The 19,120-nt window shown below is 42.6% G+C and overlaps 1 protein-coding gene across 2 annotated transcripts in view; it reads left to right on the top strand.

Annotated features, from left to right (window-relative positions):
• The window catches only part of WFDC1 (WAP four-disulfide core domain 1), a 795,354-nt gene that overhangs the window by 607,247 nt on the left and 168,987 nt on the right, over positions 1-19,120 (top strand). The window lies entirely within an intron of this gene.

A 19,120-nucleotide genomic window follows, 5' to 3' on the forward strand; every position in this document is an offset into this window, starting at 1 on the left:
CAGTCCACCCATGGTATTATCTGGCCATACGAGGACAACAGCTGGCAAATAATGTTAACACCTGTGTATGTTATGACAGTGCCTGGCAAATGCCTATCTAATGTCTAAACAAGAGCCAAAACGATTAGCTTTGCTAAAGCATTATTAACAGGGATTCAGTGGAAGGAACAGATGCAAAGACACACGTATTGATTATAAATCAAATGCCTGAAGGCACACCGGGTTGAGACATTTTTATTACACCAGGGGCTGATCTATAGTCGCAAATACGCCAGTAGCTTACAGAGGACTGCTTAGAAATAACACAGGCTTCCCATTAAAAGCACAGAACTAGCTCAAAGAGATCCTAGGGAAGGGTGTTTTAGATGGGGAGGACAGTTAGCGGTTGAGAATAGTCATAGGGACTAGCATGGTCATGAGTGGTCAATGGGTGAATCAATATCCAAAGAGTACCCATAGCATGTCTGTGCTCCCCTTACGTCCCATCTTTTGCCTAGCTTCAATTCCCATGCCAATAGTTGCAGCCTATATGCAGCAACAAGTGCTGCTTAATTGCCAACGTTGTATTCCAGAGCCCTCAGGTTTCAAGTGGCCATGGGTGAGAAGGCCGTCGGGTCATGGTTTTTTCCCTTTGGATCCTGGAGCATGACTTTTTTTCTTTCCCATTTGAAATTTAGAAAAACTACAAGTCCCAGAATTCCAAGCAAAAACAGGACCAGATGGCCTTCTCACACATCACAAATGGCCAGGGGAAACTTGAGAGATCTGTGATTCTGGCATCCCTGCCCCTTTAAGAGAGTAACACTTTTGAGCTTGGGCTGCAACATTAGTGAGTTTAAAAGTACTTTAAGAAAGCATTTTGATCTTCGTGTCTGCAAACCAATGGTTAGGGTGATATATTGGGATACGCCTCTAGCCATTTTCCCTTCTAGCACTCCACTACAGTCTCTACAATCAGGCAAACTGAAAATAAGGGGTTGCTGTAAATATTTCAGGAAAGGTTATGGGAAATGCAAGGATATGACATATTGCCACTCCAAAAGAAGTCACAGAGAAATGTGTGTGTAGGCTACAAAACTAGGAATTGAGCACACAACACTCAGAAGACACATTCGCATTAAACTATGAAATACTCGTGGACCTGGAAGGATTTATTCTTTGAAAGCTGCCACTGTGCAAATGTTTTGCTTAGCACAGTAACAGCACTAGTTACTATGAATAATTATCTTTTGAAAATCAATAAGGTGGCTTTTCTTTCCCATCGTCCACAACATTTTTGGGCCAATAACTACCAAAGATATTCAGGATGATGAAGGTCAGATGTAAGACATTTTGATATTTCATTGGCTACAGCATATTTATTGAGAAGCAAAGTGATGGCCACTAAATAAATGGTTAGATGTAAACAATACGTTCTCTCAATAAGATGTCATGATGGCGTGCAATTGACATCCTCGTTTTAAAGCTACTCATGAGCAGTCACAAATTAACCCAGAAAACATGTCTGCATCTGTACATTTAAGGTGTGGAATTTCCCCTATAAAAGAATCAAATGAAATCACATTATATTGCAGCTTTCATGTTGCCCCATGTCAGGTGAAAGCAGTATGAGAAAGTAAAAAACAAAAAGCAGTTGGCTTTATCAGTGCTTGTTTTCAAGGGGCTGCAGGCACACTTGGTTGCCATTTTTATTACACCAGCAGAGCATTTCAAAGCTGCAATTAAATTATTAACTCTCAATACTGGCAATCCAAAATGTGATGTTTATGTTAAAGAAAGCTCAAACAGATCCTAGCGGTATGTGTTTTGGGCAGCGAATGCCAGCTACTCGGCAGAAATGGCTGTAGGAATGAATGTGGCAATGGGAAGTTGATGGGTGAGTAAATAACCAAACAACACGTACCAGCTGTGTGTTCCTCTTCACATGCCAATCTCTCTCTTAGCCATCCTCCAATGCAATAGTTTCAGCTTAGAGGTGGTGTGGAAGTGCCATCTAACAGCCAAAAAGAAAAAGCATGTTTTTGTCTGGTGGCACAGAGCGCCACCAGACATGTGGTGGGCTGTGGCACATGATGCATACAAACTCTGTGTACTTTAATAATGGGACCTCATTACAGAAAAATGGTGCCAGTGCAAGCACAATTATGTACGGTATTAGATCTATGGAAGAAAGAATGGCTCATTTCAAAGCACGTACTCTTTAAGTCATTCATGCATAGTGTCAGGAGCATTATAGAGCTTTATTCCTGTGTTTGTAATGAGAGATAACAGATGAGCAAGATACGCATTAAACAGAAGGGGAGACATTGAAGAACCCTGGGGAACTCCACGACTTAGTTGTTGAACTGGGTAAGAATGACATCATGCTGAACATTTGCTCGAACACTTTTAATCCAATCCCAAACTTGATCTCCAATTCCATTCTCAGCCAGTTGAGAGAGCGAATCAGAAGAGATTTTGCACTCTAGATGCGACTATCCTAAGATATTTTCCCCACACCGACTACTCCTGACTATCGTGCAAACTTTTCTTTCTTTCCAATTTCTGTTCCGAATGTGTTTCCCGGGAGGTATGTTTTCTCTTACAGGCTCTGATTCATGGAATTATTTGCCTGTAAAACAGGGATTTGTGTGCCATTCTGCCCGCAAATCCCTGTTTGACAAATGGGGGTTTGCTGGAAGAATGGTACGCAAATCCCCATTTTACACGCAAATAATGACTTTTTGCTCTGGATATTAAATTGTTCTTTTTCATATATTCATATATTTGGTCATTAAAAGAAAATGGTGTACCACCTTAGGTCTAGTTGATAAATACCTGTTATTGCAAAGTTTATGGAAAAAAAATCTGAAATCAAATTAAATTAACAGACATCGAAACTGTGATTTATTCACGTATGTGACATCTAAATGTGCAACCGAGTGAACAAACAATAGTTCTATTCTTAGAAGAAAAAAAACAAACGAGGGAATCGAATACAAACCAATTTGAGATGTACAGTGTGTACAGATTAGCGAAGAGGCTGTGGAGGTCTTTGAGATGACTCGGTCTCACTAGAAACCCTGAACCCGTGAAGAGGTGCGTGAAAGCCATATGACTGCTGAGCAACACTCAACAACCTGAGCCTCTGATGCACATTTAATGAAATTACTACCAACAACTGTAGCGGTAAATCAATGCATTTGCTGCATGGATTCTTTGCAACTTACCTCTGACATCTGGGGGGGGGGTTAAGAACTTGCTTGTGATCAGATCCCACTTCTTAAGCATGGACGCAACTAAGACTGCAAAGATCAGCGAGTGCCCAAAATGGCAAAAGTAGTTTGGAAGTAGTTTGTTCTCTCCTATGAATGTCCAGCAAATCTCTGCTCAGACTCTAACCAGGGACTGACCAGACAAATAGAGCAACTAACGGGGGGAAAATGAAGCCTACTTCTTCATCCCTAGGGTGATGGCCACCATTCTTGTCAACCTAAAAGTACATCATAGCAGAAGTGGAGCCAGTGTTCGGTGCCCCTGGAGCGTGCACATGACTGCATGAAAAAACACGTTCCTCGATTTGTTCTCTGGATGTTCAGGAGATATCAAGACTCCCACACACCTCTTTTAAGTGGGCAATGGTGCTTCAAGTTTGCATGAGAAATTCTGGAGCTAAGCCAGAGGCTTTTTGAAACAGTGATTGGAAGGGGTTCAAGAACTTATAACCTGAGTCGCTTTGACAAATACTGGTTAGAGCACAGCCAGGTATGACAAGCAGGTTTTGCTCTGGAGTTTTGGATACAAAAGGAAAGAACAAAATAGAGAACCATCAATCGACAGGTGCCTGGCAGACAAGATTTGGAAAGAGGCTGGCTCAGTAGGACCCAAGGATTTCTACCGAAAACACATTCTGCCTTCGCAACAAATGTTTGAGTGTTCCATTCACAGCAAGACCAGCATACTCCCCACCAAAAAGAGGACCCTACCCCTTAGGGTTGGGCCTAACTTAGGAGTAGGGTCCTCTCTTTGGTGGGGAGTGTGCTGGCCTTCCTTTGGAATTGCACCTATCCCAAGGAGTCTGCAAGTTCAGTCCTCATAACTCAATCACACTCCATAGAGTTTTGGGATATGTACTCAAACTATATGTAAGCATAGTACATCTAAACGGGAGTGATATGCAAAGTCAGTAGTCATCCTGAAAGCCTGGTTTGGCTTTCTCCCTCCAGGACTGGGCTTGTGGACCTCTTATCTAATCAGACCAATATGACGTAGTCTGTTTTCATCCCAACATGCTATCATCACTGGTAATTCTAACTCACGTTTTGGAGCCCGAAAACCAAACCTTCTGTACATGTAATGGAGAGAGCCGTGGGCAGCAAGTCTGTGTAACTTGAACACCCAGTTCCAGTTCCTGTCACAGAGCTGCAACTTCTGTGCCCCTAAAAGAGGAACCGCGCCCTCTGTGGAGGTCATAGCGAAAGCCTGTCATTGTCCAGTTCTGAGGCACCTTTAACTTGTGTGTGTTGCACATAGGACTACAGTATCCAGTGATAACAGAAAACACAATTACAGAGAATGCTATAACAGAGAAACAAAAACAGAGAAAAAAACATAATTGATTTGAGATAAGTTATCACTATTTGGTGGCAGGAGTGGAGCAAATTGATCTAATTTGAGAATAGAAAGCATTTCTCCAAAGCTGTCAGAAGACTTGTTCTAGGGAAAAGAACATTCCAATATTTTTTTATTTTGCTGAAAAGTTTCGTATGAGGTCATTCACGGAGCAAGGTGAATGAGTATGATTGCAAAACATGTCAGTGAGGGGAGGGGGTGCACCTGCAGTTGAAGGGTGGCCAATGCCTCCTACAGTTCTTTGCTTCCTCTGCGGCTAGTATTATTGCTCTTAGATCCTTGGAGGGCTTCCTTCTGCGCTGAAATTTTAAAGGAGTGTTTGGGTGGGGCCACAGCCGGACATCTGAATGGAACTAACCACACAACACCAGAGGGTATGCAGAGAGGAGCAGCACCAAAGCTTCCCCGTCTGATCTTCAGAACTACACCTTTGAGCGCTCTTTGTAGTGCCATGAGGTGGCCAGTGGGGCTAGACAGCACCGGCCATGATCAAGCCATCTAGCAGAGCTGAAAGACCATCCCCCAAGAAGAACCAAACCTCACTAGCTCGAGTAAAAGCTGTGAAGCGGTCGTTCTGCACCCCTGTTAAGGGCAAGCCAAGGAGACGTGAAAACATCCAGCGAGCTGCTCCAAAAAATGCCCAGCACTTGTTACCCCGAGGCTTAGAAGGTCAGGCACTGGAAGAGGTCGGCCAATGGATTAGCCCACTCAACGGGGTAAGGCTGAGGGCTGATGCTGGGGAAGCCATGGCTGAATAGTGAATAAAAGAGCGCAGGTGAGGTCGATTCACATGGCGAGTGCATGAATTGAAGCCTGAGCAGAGAGGACCCTGGAATGGCTGTTTAAGTCTATAGGTCTAGTCTTCGGCCTGTGCTGGTTCTGCTTAGATTTTTCTAAAACAAAAAAAACAACAGCAATGTTTACACATTTATGTTTTTATGTATCCGATTTATAAAGTGCCAACTTCATGAAAGGGGCACTTCACAAGACTTTGGACCACAAGAAAGATGAGCTACACCATAAACAGAAACAAAATAAGATGCACGAATATAAATAAGCATGTGATAGAAAGAGGACTGGACACCGCACCATCAAAAGAGGGAATTGTATGTGATGATGTGCAATGGAATCAGTGTGACATTAAGGTAATGGTAGGTGGCCTTCTAGGCCAACGCCAGGAAAGGGGAGCCGGGGTCAACCTTTGACCATAATGTAGTCCCCTTTTAAAGTGCGGGTGCCGAGTGGGAACGTCATATGAGATGGCATAAATGTTTGCACTGCATTTCGCCGGAGAATGCCAAGAGGCCTCCCATTCCTGCTGCCTGACTAGGCGCTCTGTTTTGGTGCTTTTCTGACAGAAGACACTGAAGGCTTTGACAGAGCTCTGGGTGATTTTTAGGGGGAAGGGCTAAGAAGATGTGCAGAAATGCGGGCATGGGATGTGCGGCCTCCCTTGATCCCCAGCTTTCACCAAGGAAAATTGAAGGTGAGAAGAGGGCTATCATATTAAAAAGTGCGGCCTGCTCTTCCCCTGTTACTTTGAAGCTGAATGGTTAAACTTAATTGAGCAGCTGCAAGCATCTTTAACCTTTGCCCTCTTACTTTTCATGCTTCTTGGATGTTTTTAGAACCCTTATTAGTACCCGGCGAGAGCCAAGGAGAATGCAACACGCATTCTGATTGGCTCTCGCCGGGTCGTTACCTGGCCGGGAATCCCTCAGCCGGGATTCCACGGCCATTGTTCCCGGCTGGGGCGTGGCAGCCCCTCAGCCAATGAGGAGGCTCGAAGCTGCGGCCATTTTCTTTTTTCTTTTTTTTTTTCTCCCGAAACGCAGCAGTGTTTCGGGACAAAAAAAAAAGCTTTTAGTGCCCCGGTCACACAATTTTTGCGGGCCGGGGTACTAATAGCAATATAACCCTCGAGTCGGTAATGCCCCTGACACTCAGGTTATATTGCTTAAATATAAAGCTTGCACGCTTTTGTCGTGGGTCCATGCAGTGGTATGACCGCCTGGAACGCAAAACAGAATAATTTTGAAAAAAAAAATGTCACTCTGTTTTTTCATTTGTTTTCCAAGGACGCATTTGTTTCCCCCAGTAATTGTACACTCCCCAGGACCTGCTTAGCATGAACATTATGAGCTATGCTTAGTCACGTTTAACTGTTTCTGAAATATCCATTATCTGCGAACATGGTAATAATTCCAATGTCATAGAATTTGTTTGCACACACCATGAACCCTGTTAACCTTAATTTGAATCAGAGAGGAGCCTTTACCCCAGATGTGTTTTTGTAACTGCGTACTTCAAGCTGCTTTTCCAGAAATTTCCAGAATACTGCGCAGAATATAAGTAACTGCATAACAAATCCCCAGATTTGTTGGCTGATGCACTGTATCTCCCTTTAGAGTAATATTGCCCCAAGCTGACGTGTTTAGTGTTTAAGGCTTTCCAGCAGCAAAGAATAGTGCCTGCAAATACCTGACAAACAGACATTTACCGATGAATTGTTCACCAGGAGGGCAAAAACACTCAATGCATTCTTGAATTGCAAACCATGCAAAATATTTAATTTTAGAAAGGTGAATACCATGTTCCTGCTAACCTTTACTCCCCAAAAATGTTTCAATGTATAGTAATAAAAAGACTTTCATGTAAGGCGTTATTATCAAATGAATAAAATGCGTGTACCCAAAGGGCAAGTAGTACATCATTTCTGCCTGCAGATGGCAGTGTTATTTTCAGAAGAAAAGGAAGAAGGACTCAGTGTCTGCTGTGCATGTGGACTTCCTTCGTCAGAATTTAATTTGCAAATTATTTAACCAGAAAATGAATGCAAATCTCAAGTGCTTTCTCTTAGTTTGCTGAGAAATTCCCCGACAATAGCTTTACGAAGCTACCAACAAAATTACACTTTTTTCTCTCTTTGGTAAATATATACCAAACATTGTAATTTATTGAGTTAACCAAGTTGTACAGAATGCATTTTCTGTTCTCAAAGTAACAAAGTGAGTTTCTACCTATAAAAGGTTCTTAAAAACGAAGTATTGTATACATTACAAATTTTCCTAAACATTCATTTAAAAAAGAAAATGAAAGACACATTGTTTTCCATGTCTTTCAAATTTCTGGGAATTGTTATTTGAGTTTGGGGCCCTTCTTTTCTTCCTTTAGTTCGAGAAGCCATTCATTTTTGTGGAGCCAGTTGGTTTGCTAGTGAAACCTTCCATATGGAGAAGTGTGTTTTTGTTTTGCTTAGGTAGAGCCTCTTTGGTTATGGTTTTGTTGGGCAGAGGGCATAGGACATCCTTGCTTTGTTGTTCTGTTTTTTGGTTTGTGGGCATTTAATTTATTTTGGCAAACCTCCCCTTTTCCCCAAGTTGGTTGTTAGAGAAAAGGTTTGATCTTGAGTTTTACACCTGTTTTATGGCATTTCATTTTGGTGTGTTTATTTTTGTTGTTCATTTTCGTTTAGGAAATGACAAGGTGGGAGGGGGAAGATGCAGTGAAGTTAATCGGCGACTGCAGCCATCTTGATTCAAGAGGCGTTGCTAGGGAGGAGGGCTGAGGGGGCTATAGCCCCGGGTCTCTTGGTTGCAGCCCCAGATAAAACCTCAGGGGGTACAAGCAAAATGCCTGCTAGCCCCGGGTCCCGACAGTCCCAACATTAGTGTAGCCCCGGATCTTTTCCAGACGTAGCAACACCCCTGCTTGATTCTGAGGCACAGATAGATTTGAAATTGTTGCCGTGCTACTTCCAACCTCGCGAAGGGGAGGAACAGTTATTGAACTTGTTCACTCTGGTGAGGCACGCTGACAGCCTGCCTCCTGCTTCGACAGCTGATGATGCTGACGAGGTTGTTGATTGGATTGGTGGTGGCACTGATGATGATGATGGGACTAGGAGTGATGGTGGCGGAAACGATGCTGAGGAGTAACCCAGGGGGCAGGAGGAGGATCTTCCAAGACAGGTAGTGGGTGAGAAAGTAGAAAAGAGCATGGTAGAGGAGGGGGTGGCGGAGGAGCCTCCGTGAGTGGTGGGGGAGCCTGAGAGGTGAGCACAGCCAGTACCACAGGGGTCAGGAGGAGTAGTCACTAAGCCTAATGAGGGTGCAAGACAGACCCAGAAGTTCCTCTGGAATTCAGGCGGTTTGAGGTGAAAGCCCACTCTTTGCCAGGATCCTCTTGGACCTGGGATGATTTCAAAGTCCATTAGAAACATCTTGCACCAGAGGCTGAAATCATGCAGTGCACCTTGCACCAGATGACCATCAGGATGGGTAAGATTTCTGGCACCCACTCCTTAGGTACAACGGAATTCCTAAACAACCTGTGGCACTTTCACCTTGAAGTGCATGGCAATTTCCATCCACCCACCCCATTTACAGTGGGTTTAAAGAGGCTGCTGTTACAGCAAGGACATCAGAGGAGACTGAGAACAATGTCACCACTGTAAGCACAAGGAGTCACACACAGAGAAGGCCCAGACCTGTTCCACGTGGAATCCTATGGTGTTTGGGCTCCAGGGGCAGTTTCCCAGAGAGCAGGGACACGGACAGCATAGTCCAGCAGCCTGGGACCTGCTGCCTGGTGTCTGTGCACACCATTAGCCCTAGTAAGAAGAACGGTCAATACTTTTCTATTTTGTTTATGGAGGGGGGATCTGTATGTTGTTATCATTTTATGGCCCCCTTCCTTAAACGTGTAGCCAAAAATAATTTCAAGAGCAAAAAAACTGACAAACAAGAAAAGTTACACTTAGTACTTTTGTTTAATGCTTACTGCTTTAGATGATGAGAAATAAAGATTCTAGTAAGGGTTGACGTTTGGAGAGCAGGTGTTCTACCTCAGGGATCAGAACACTTTTTGGGTAGGAATGTATCATATGATATGCTCTGAACCCCGTTGTAGACTGCCTATCCTCATTCAGATAGTAGCACACACTTTGCTCATCTAGGGTGGGTCACTACGAATAGGGGCAGCCATCTTGCCAAACACAACAGACACTAAAAAGGAATCATTCAGATTTGTATCAGCTAGTAAAGCCTTCATTTAGATATGACTTCACTCTTTCCTGTTGTGTGACTCAAATGCAGGGAATTGCATATGTCAGTGGTATACAGTAATTTTACCGAGAACCTTTTATTGACAGTATTTTTTACCAAAACAATTTTACCGAAGAAATACCAATTGTTAAAATATATATATATATATATGCGGGGTGGTAAGGGGTTAAAACAGGTGGAGAGGGAGGTGGGGGTTCTAAAAACATGGGGAAACAAGGGGGTTTGAGGCGAGCCCCCAAATAAAAAAAAAATTAAATTTAAAATCCCGATTTCTTTCAGTAAAATTGTTTCAGTACAAAATACCTAGAATAAATACCTTGAATAAAAAGTTCTCGGTAAAATCACAGGTAACCATGACAGTGAAGTGGGGCCAATTATCTCACACAGCTCCATTGGGTTCTGTGTTCAGGGTCTCTCCCGTGCAGAAGCTGAAACAGTGAAATGCACCATGTGTCAGTCAGTGGTTAGGAGGTGGTAAAACATGTGACACCCCTTCAGTGGGTGCCATTCCCCTTCTTAATCACAAGCAGCACTGGACCTGGGGGGACTGTATGACACATTCTACCTCCAAACCCTAATGGAGCAGCAGTGAGTGTCAGAAGACTTCTGTTGTAGGAATCGGCCATTGTAAACTGGGTTCCACCTCTCTTCTCAATCACCTAGTGCAAATTCTAAGGAAACTGCATGAAAAATGGACTCCTCCTCTGTCGCATCCCGACAGCGGAATGTTGAGCCAATTTCTAGCGTCACAGAGAGCAAGTCAAGAACAGTTACAGTGTTGCCCATCACACTAGGAGACTATCCTAATGACTGTGGACATAAGTGTTGTTGAAAAGCTATTGCTCTGTCTGTGAGGACACTGTAGTATGTCTGGCTGAGATTTGATAGTGATGCTATTCCACAAATCCCACCGCATGAGGGTCTCAGCTCAGACTTCAGAGTGGGGTTATCAAGCAACTCCTCACTCCATTAAGGATGGATCATTTCTCCTGAAAGAGACATTCAGATTGAGTGTAGGCATGCCCTCTTCGGGGAGGGACTCATCACATAGAGGGAGAGAGAGAGAGAGAGAGAGAGAGAAAGAGAGAGAGAGAGAGAGAGAGAGAGAGAGAGAGAGAGTGTGTGTGTGTGTGTGTGCGTGCGTGCGTGCGTGCGTGCGTGTTTGTGTGTGTGTGTGCATCACGCTGTTACAAAACGACTACTGCGCCACATCAGTACAAGGATGAGTAGTGGCTAAACTGCCTACTCAGGCCGCGCACTTCTACACAACAACAGTGATCATCCTCATAAAGTTGAAACAGGCACAGATAGGAGAAGGCTTTACTTGGAAGGGGGGGGAACTGTGTAACAGTAGCAACCTATGCAGCACTAGTACAGCAATACAAAATAATGGAATGTCTATTCAAGGGTCTATAGAAATATATATACCTTAATTAACCATGCCAATATGCAATAAAAACTGTGCTAGAAAACTCTAACAAAAAACCCACCCCAATGAAGGAAGGCCGAATGTAACAATGCAAGCACTCTGGGTACTTACCAGGGAAGAAAAGGCATTAAGTCTCTTCAGTTTTGGTACAAAGGATATGTCTTTTGGGGAAAATATGAAAAAGCAGGTGAAAAGCCAGGTTAAAGATGAAGCTTGCAGTGGTTTGGTGCAGAATTTCAAGGATGCGGGTCGCTGAGGCCACTGGGATCAGTTCAGCGTTCGGGCAGGGGCTGACAACAAAGATGCTGGGGTTTTGTGGCATGGTTCCAGATGTAATGGTTGGAAGGTTTCTGCAGGGGCAAGCTTCATGTTCACGCCAGGGCAATCAGTTTTCTCAGCTGGAGCACTGAGGCTGTGAATTGGTTCGAGTAGGAGCAACAGAGCTTTCAAGACGCTTGAAGAAGTGCCAAAGGCTGCTGGTTCCATTGGTTTAAGTGCGCTTAAACACGATCAACAAAGATTTGACGGTGGTTCAACACAGCATGATGCAGGAAACCAGCTGCTCTGCTTCTACAGCTGCTGTGAGGCCCAATCCAGGTGCTCAGGGACAAGATGAGTCCTTATTTCCATTCTCCTGACCCACGGAAGGCTGGCTAATGCCTGCAGGAGTCACTCTCCTGCAGTGATGTCTTGGGTAGCAGAGTAGCTGGCAGACAGACTGGTCCTTCTCCAGCAGCAGTTCACCCCCAGTGTGCCCTGGGAGTGGTTAGCGAGCAGATCTTGCCTCTGCCTTGGAGCACTCCTTCTTTCCCAATGGCTGAGGGCTGTGGAAACATCAATTCTCCAGAAATACACCCAAATGTGTTCTTTTTGCACCTCATTAAGGAGACACCCTCCCTATAAAGGCAAATGTCCATCCAGCATTGAACAATATCAAGCATGCCTTGAGGGGTAATATCCCTGTTGAGATAACAAGTGACTTTGGCCTTCTGCAACATACCCAAAGTACTTTGCTTGTGTGGGAAGTGTTAGAGGCAGGAATGTAAGGGGTTTCAACCCAGCACTCCACCTAAGTCAATGCCTGGCGTGAGATGCCCAGCTGGAACCCTTAATTATATATTTTTATGTCTAAAGTTCTTTTATTTCTGAATGATGTACCCTTATATCAAGTCCCTCACTTTGAACCCCCCCCCCCGTCTCACTGAACCAAGAAGTAGGTTGTTTTGCAAAGTTAAAAGATTTATTTGATTAATTGAACAATATATATATATACATATATATATATATATATATATATCACACTTTTATGTATATGAACAATATCTAACTATCACCCTATTAATATTTATACTATGATCAGCAATGGGTGATATGACAATCAACAATCTCTTTAATCAATAGGAGCATGGGTGAGAAGAATAATGTAGCATAGAATAAAACCTTGTGTGGGTTCAATGAAATGCAATGATAGGAAAGAATGCAGCACCGAAATAAAACTTGATATGAATTCAATCAAATGCAATGTAATCACTCTTTCCCCCTGAGACTACTCAATCCTCCCTAATATGCAATATGGAGATGGAAGGAAAGAAAACAGGTTTCTGGAATAAACACTCTACAAATGCATTTTCAATCCCAATTCCCCCAGCAAGTTTAGAGAGAAACTGGAATGATTGTAAACAGGTCAGATGCTTTTGAATGTGGCTTTGAATAAATCGGAAAAATACTGAAAAATGACTTTAATTCGCTAAAGTGGATTCAAAACTAGTGGGAGCTGCTTTGGATAGGTTCCGGTAAACACTAGCAATGATGCTTGAATGACTAGCAGGTGGAAACTGTATTCAGAGGTTGAATGCAAGAAATAGCTATTTTACATGTGGTGAAATTGAGCCAATACACAACAAACTTAGAGAGACCAGAGGTAATATTTTTAACAACCACTTGTAAACAGCCCTCTAACAAAACCTTTGTTTAACAATACACTATGTCTACAGGGTCACTTGCTTCCCCAAAACCTTTTGTGATGATTCCTTTTTATATATCATTAATACTCATTAAATTCTCATATACCACACCACTTTGTATCAAAAATAGTTAATTATTTTTTTATATAACATATCAATAAAAACTTTTTTTCTTTTCACATCTACGATTGTAGAAATTTATCAAAAAATGTATAAACAACAAACATTATCTCAATAATTTTGAATTTAGCTGTGCACATTCAATAACATGTAGTACTTCATTATTTAACAATTTTTAAAAATAACAATTTCATAGGGATCTGTTATTTGTTCTCCTCTCTCATAGAGAAGTACATCCCAGTCCATACAACATTTCACTCTGTGTTCATATCACCCATGCTTACTTTCATACTGCATTCATACCATACCCGACATGTTTCATTCCTTTCACACTTTCATACAACTAACAAGGAAATTCTTCAGGGGTAAAATTATACCACATTCCATTGAATTGTACAATTATGTTTGTCTTCTTTTAGGTTTTTTCCTAGGGGACGACTGTCAATGGGGTCCCATTAGTCCTTTCTTAGGGTCCAACCATCAAACGGATAACTGTGGGAAGCAAGTGTGGGATATTCGAATTTTAGTATTCAGAAAAAATCCCAGCTGACATATAATATGTACAACCTGCTACATTTAATGGCAACAGAAAGGAGTAACTTATTCTACTAACTCCTTCTTTACATCTATTGTAACATCATCTCTCTATCTTGCTCGGTACAGGTTTGACATAAATAATTCATTCTTGATAGATCTTATATCACCCTTCATTGGATAGATCAAACCGCTATGACACCCACTATGCTTACATCATGCATTGTTGTATGTTTAAGATTTGTCCTCATACATTACCTTTATCTTGCTCACTTCTTAATTCCTTTCGTCTTGATATAGCCCCTCTATTTCTCTGTCAACTTTTCCAGATTGCTCTGTAGTCTCGAAGGGGATGCTAACCACCACATGTGATACAGGGGACCACTTTGATCTTCCCCTAATTAAGAAACATTACTTGTTTACCATAAAGTTTTCTTGCCCATTTTTGTTGTATTAGTTTCTACTATCCTAGATTAAGTCATTTCAATACTTTTCATACTAACCTAATAATCTTGTTTATCCGGTCCCTGGTTTTGATATTTATTTACAGCTACCGCAGTATGTATATCTGCTAGCTGGGCCGGATTAAGTTGTCTAATCATTTCTCTGTAGGAGGCCATCCGCATCTGCTTTTCTACAACAGAAAAACGCAGCAGGCACAAACTTTAGTCTTTTGAGCATATGCGCAATTTAGTAAAATTCTAATTGCTTCTATTACTTGAGCCACGCTTACATTTGCATCCTCTTTTTAATTCCTGCTCTTTCCAGGAACCGGGATTAGGCTTTCCCTGCTTCTCATCAGAACGTCTCCCGTCTTGTCTTGCCGGTACCGTCTCTTTCTGTTTCCATTAGTCATCTGCGTCCCTTTGTGTTGTCCATCCTTGCTTTTTATAGTTTCTAACCGCACATGTGACCTTCTCGTCACGTGATCCTGGGACGCAACGCCAGGCACTCGCCCTTTTATTTATTTCTGTTTTCGCATTCACTGCCTTCGGCCCCCTGCTGGCTCTACTCGAGGGCTCCGCCACTCAGCCACACCAACACGGCGCGACCTCGCGCTCCGAACGCGCGGAACAACACCCGCGTTTGCTGGAGTGCCCCGTTTCTCGCTCCGTAAATTTATGTTGGTTCCAATTCCATTTGTCTACATGGGGAGATGTAAATGGTTATGGATTCTAGTCTTAAAGTAGACCATCCATTTCCTCGTGGTTCTCCAATATCCACAAATTGGCACATCCATATTGAATTTCTTTTAGATAACTAATTGTCGCCATTTGGCCAACGTCATCACTTCATGTTCTTTTGTCAAACTTGCCAATGTTATGTGCGCTAGGTTGTACCAGCCATTGTTTGTCCATAAATGTTGGTTTTCTTATTTTCTGCGTGCTCGTCAAACTCCAAACCCTTAGGTCCCAATCTCAAGTGCCAACGCGCATATCTCTAATTCTGTTAGCATATCTAGTCCTAACGAGCTATTTCTTTTGTTCAGCTTAGGGACGCCTCAAAGTAGTGAAATACAGTCTTGTCCAACGTTGCCATGTTGGGCAAACTAATCCTTATTTTAATTCAGTTGGTTTCCTATGTCCTTCTTACCCCTGTGATCTATTCTTCTTAGCACATGATGGTACCTTTTCTCCCCTTTGTCTCATTTTCACCTCAAACTGCTTTTCTACTCCTGCGTCTCGGTAGGAAGCAAGTGAGTTGTCATTCTGTTTTCTCGTTCAAACCCAATTCTGTACTTTTAGTTAGAAAAATAAGTTCTTTCTCTTTCTGAGCTAATTTTCTTCTGTCAAGATTTGTATCATTTGTAGGCCTCACCAAATAAACAATCTACCATCTCAAATCTTCCACTTTGTGTAACATCTCTATAAAGTGTCCCAAATTGAGCCAATTGCAGAATTGCAGCAAACTTTTCTGTGTGTGTTAAGCACGATTGCGGCAAAACTATAAGGAGTTGGAATGCGGTTCTGGGTTCGTTTGAAAGCTGATGTTAGCTTCAATTTGACACTTAATTTTCCTTCCTAACATGTACGGTCCAGAAGTTATGAAGGTTTTAGTAAAGGTCGATTTTTCTCAAAAAGAGTCAAGATTTCAAATGACAGATGCGCTTTTGAAGATTACAAACTAGGATTGGCTTTACACTAAGGGGCTATGAAGATACGAGATAACAACGGTACAGCCACCAGTCCAGAGGCGCCTCTGTCTGATCTTTGCCCGCTGCAACACTTGCCTTTCTTCAACAACTATATATTAGCGCATAGATGATTATCATTTAAATTTTCACAGGACTATATGGATGAGAGAAAGATTCAGGACAGACAAAAGAGATTCTACGATGCAGTTCTGGATATGAGAGAATGGGTTGGATGGGATTACTTAGGGATAAGAGATTGGCTATGGACAATTCTATGCTAAATACTCACAACTATGGTTTTGGAATAGGCCCGTCAGGATCTGGTCAAAGGGTTTTGGACTGGAATCTGCTCGCCACCGGACAGGATTCAGGCGCTTAGTTCTGCTCTCAGCAAGGCACTCTGGTCTCTGCATCTGGATCTGACGGGGTGGTTCTGGGTTACAGCTCTGCTCTACTGGTTTGGATCTCTGGGTTCTGGCAAGAGTTTTTGGCAAGAAGCAGAAAAACAGCACAGCCAGGATGTTCAATTGGTTGTGCCCCTTGGAAGTTTGGGGTTAAAATCAGGTTGCGAGATTTAAGGGCCAGCTGAGAAGGGTACAGCTTTGGATTGGGCCTTCTGCTTTCAGAGTTCTGGAGTCTGGATCTGGGTTCTTCCTGCAGAGCACTTCACTAGTAAATCAGTTGATGGGTGAATGTGTGTGTCTCTAGGTCCTCAACAGTCCCTATTTATATATTTCCCAAGGGGTGGATAAGCTGATTATACTATGCCCACCCTCTAGGAAACTGATTGGTCAAAGTATTCCCTCTCTCCTGAATTGAGAAGGAAACACAGTGTCATGATGTGTCATGATGATGCTGTGTTTATGGTCCAGGGAAAAAACCTCCCCTTTGTTTTTACACAGAAAATCTATTTTTCATACAAAGCATATTTACAATATCACCAACTTGCTAATAATACATATTTACATCCCAAATTAAATAAGGCACGTATCTGTCCAAGTCCCATCTTCTTAAGTGTTTTGGTTCACAAATGACAGTTTTTTGCGCTGTTGGTTGGTTACCAGTGTCAGATCTGTACAAATGTTTCCACATACATGCGCATAACACCTGGGCACCATCCTGTAAATTTTCATATTCCTAGCATTATCACAATTGCTACAATATAAACATTTTTAGTGGTTAAGTCTCTGAACCTCGCTCAAATTCCAGAATGGTTTTAAAACGTGACCAACATTTTCATTTTAACAACCTATAAATTTCAGATTTTTACAAGTTTGGCACAGTTATCTATGAGTCTTTTTCTCAAAAGTATATTTTCTTCAGTTCCAGATACACAATTCAGTCTAGCCCCGCCTCCAAGGTTTGGCTGAGCCAGAGCAACCTGAGCCTCTTCCTGCCAGCAGCTGGTTTCTGTTGACGCCCAAATTTGCATTTCCTTTCATTCAAGGGAGTCTTTTGTCTCTTGTCAGAGCAACAGGCCAAAGTCCTCCTCCCACCTCCATTAACACCTCCCTGCCAGTTCCACAGCAGAGAGCAGGGGGGAAGATTCCTTTGTTTGGGAGAAGTTGTGGAATTTCTTTGAAATCCAGTGCGACTGGCTTTAACTCCTTTTTGAAACCCTGTTTAAAATGGTCTTTTTCTAAAATACAAATTACATTTTTACAAATATAGCCACACATCTCTTAATTCCAGCCTTTCTAAAACATAGAGATTGAATTGTACAACCTATATTGCTTTTGATAGGAAGTCTCTTCTTTTCCATACTTTGATTTTAATGTAGCAGTTTACACTGACAGGTTAAGTAAATGCCAGCTTCTGACACAGGCGAGCGGCGGTACTGCATCCATTTCTGACATATTTTTCCCATGCAAGCACCTTTGAATGTGGATTTTCTTATGATGAAATGTGCTTCTGCTGACATGGTGCTTAGGTAGACTCTTTAAATAGAGTGATGTTTAACACCCAACAAGGATGTTGGATCTTTTGTGCTGTTTGAGAATCATTATTTTGCAAATTTAACAGCCAAGGAAAAACAGATTTTTAAAGCAGTTCTGGGTTTCCCTTGCAATCCAGCACTGCTTTTTCAAGTAGTTTCATTTTACTCTGTGGGCAGCTCAATGATAGGTTTTGGCAGTGGTCTCCTGTGTTATCACTGACATAGGCAAAATGGATTGGCGGCCTATTTTTCAGGTTTCCTTGCGCACTTCTCAGATTTCTAGCGCCCATAAGGCTTTTCGGCAGCCATTCTGATGTTTCTGATGCAAGCAGCGCACAGTAATGTTGCAGGGCATAGAGTAGTGGGTTAGAACATCCCACGAGCCACCCTTGCGATTTGGCGTTGTTCGTCCATCAATGGGAAGTCACAAGACTGGGATGTCAGTCTCATTTCTTTTGGTTCCCAAAATGGCAAAATTCATCATCTTTTCCTCCATCAGGCGTGGATGGACCGGTTCTCCTCGCCCTGTCCTGATGTGAGTATTGAGCGATACTCCGGGCCCCTTGGATCTTTGCTCCCGGTGCCTGGGTAGTCCTACTTGGTCTTAGCCTCCATGGTTTCCAATCTTAGGATGACAAAGCAAAAGCATATTTGTAGGCATTTCCCCACCACTATTAATGTAGTGGGGCGGACACATACATTTTGATAAATCAGGACACATTTTTCTTATTGTAAGTTATGGACTATATATGGAATATTTTATAGTTGGATTCTAAGGAGCTGGAGTGACCCCCTCTGGGGTTCCAGCAGACTCCTCCAGTTCCTGCAGGTGTGCCTAGGATGGCAACACTTTACTTGGTTAATATGGACCCACTTATCTTCCCCCTCTGCCAAGCTGCTTTGGCGATGCAGATTTTGTAGGCGACTGGTGAGATTTTGTCTACAATTTGAAAAGGACCCCTCCAGGCAGGCAAAATGTGCGCTATTTGGCCTGGTTCCTTTGGAAATTGTATAAGTAGAGCCGGTTCCTACATTGTATTCTTTTCTGGTAGTCTTTAAGTCATAGTGGGTCTTCATGCTGTCTGCAGATCCCTCTAGATTTCGCTGAGCCTAGGCAAAAGCATGTTGAAGATGTTTTCTTAGATTTTCAACATACTCATGAGTTGTGGAGGCATTGATCAATGTCTGCTCTTGGGTTCTGTAGAGCAGATGCTGGGGAAGCACCATCCTGCATCCAGACATCAGCTCAAACAGTGACATTTTAGTTGCAGATGAAGGAGTAGATCTGATGGCCATTAGGACAAGAGGTAATCGAATATCCCAACT

Source organism: Ambystoma mexicanum, chromosome 1q, assembly GCF_040938575.1.
Source record: "Ambystoma mexicanum isolate Mex_15411 chromosome 1q, UKY_AmexF1_1, whole genome shotgun sequence".
Lineage (NCBI taxonomy): Eukaryota > Metazoa > Chordata > Amphibia > Caudata > Ambystomatidae > Ambystoma > Ambystoma mexicanum.